The 1,467-nt window shown below is 55.4% G+C and overlaps 1 pseudogene; it reads right to left on the bottom strand.

The window, feature by feature from the left end:
- Positions 1-202: 202 nt before the first annotated feature.
- LOC149369664 (very long chain fatty acid elongase AAEL008004 pseudogene) lies at positions 203-1,042 on the bottom strand (annotated as a pseudogene).
- Between the last annotated feature and the right edge of the window lie 425 nt (positions 1,043-1,467).

Genomic DNA, 1,467 nt, shown 5'->3' with positions numbered 1-1,467 from the left:
GGTCTCATCAAACAACGCGCGCATCCTAATTGATGTGGCCTTAAAACGTCACAATATAGGAGCTCGCGATGAAGCTGGAAAATTAGAGCGTCGTAACGATGCACGTGCAACACGCGCAAGGTAATTGAACGTACAGTGCGGATTGACGACGACGGAGGCGATGGAGTCCTTGCACATATCACAGAATGGGCAGCGAGCGCTCTCACTGAACCTTGCTCTTGGTGTCATTGCTGTCCACGCTTTGCTTGCTGGGGCCCTTCCTGTCCCTGTAGGCCTGAAGGTAGAAGCGGACGAACATAGTGAAGAAGAATACAGCTTCGAAGAGCATGATGTAGATGTGAGGCCTCGGATAACCGCAGTTCACGAACATGGGCACCAGCATGTGAACGAATATGATGCTGAACTGGACCAACTGGAACTGGGTCAGGTAGCGCTTCCACCAGAGGTGCTTCTGGACGGCGGGTCCGAGCAGAGAGAGGAAATAATAGCTGTACATGATCACGTGCACGAAGGAGTTGAGTATGATCGTGAGTGCTGCCTGGCCATCAGGACCGTAGCCGACGCCCCAGCAGCCGTTGAAGGCAACCAGAATGTGGTGGGCGACGTGGAGGAAAGAGACGTGCGAGCTCTTCTTGCGAAGCACGAAGAACACGGTGTCCAGAAAGTCGCCGATTCTTACAAGCATATACCACCAGCACAGGTTGAGCAAGCTCATGGTCACCTCGTCACGAGCCTCGTAGTTTATTCCCTGGCAGAAGAGGCTGTAGCCGCCACCCAGGTACGTCCGAGAGAGGAACGCCACTGTGAAGAACACGTTCAGCACCACCATACAGGCGTTGTAGAAGATGACGACAGGCTTGATGCCGTCGTACGGCTTGCGGTCCTTCATGTAGCGAGGGCCTCCTATTTTGACGACGTAGACGTACGCTATGAAGAGTGAGATTAGAAACTCCTTGTTTCCAGGCAGGACCCAGTCAGCGGTGCGTGGATCGCGGGGCAGGACCAGATGTTTCGCCAAGAAGTCGAGCACGGTGCTCATTGTGCTCGACATGGTTGCTACTGTCTAGGCTTGACTTCTGCGCTGTCCCGCACGATTTCGTAGTTCCCTCCACTAGGAATGCTCAAAGCAACGAAGGGCAGCCCGGTGGTTCGGTTAGCACCGCTTTGCGCCGCCGCGATGCAACGAGGTGATCCCCAGAGCCCCGGTGCGCATACATTTATTGACTCGGCAGCAGCCGGGAGAGGAGGCGAGGCAGTGACGACGGTGCGAGAGAAGGGGAAACTACTCCTGTGGCTGCGGTGCGAAAGGTCGACCGGTGCAGCGACGAGATCCTGAGACGATTTGGCTATGACTGTAATAAGTTGCCCTCGCCGAGCATAAGCGCCGACCTTCTGGCGAATTCGCATGGTCCCCGTGCCAGGCTGTGTGCACCTCTTATATGGCGATTCGTACGGTCGCCGTTTTGT

Source organism: Amblyomma mixtum, chromosome 1, assembly GCF_055824585.1.
Source record: "Amblyomma mixtum isolate Tamu chromosome 1, ASM5582458v1, whole genome shotgun sequence".
Taxonomy (NCBI): Eukaryota; Metazoa; Arthropoda; class Arachnida; order Ixodida; family Ixodidae; genus Amblyomma; species Amblyomma mixtum.
Note: the sequence above shows the minus strand (reverse complement) of the source record. Positions and strands in the feature narration are given on the sequence as shown.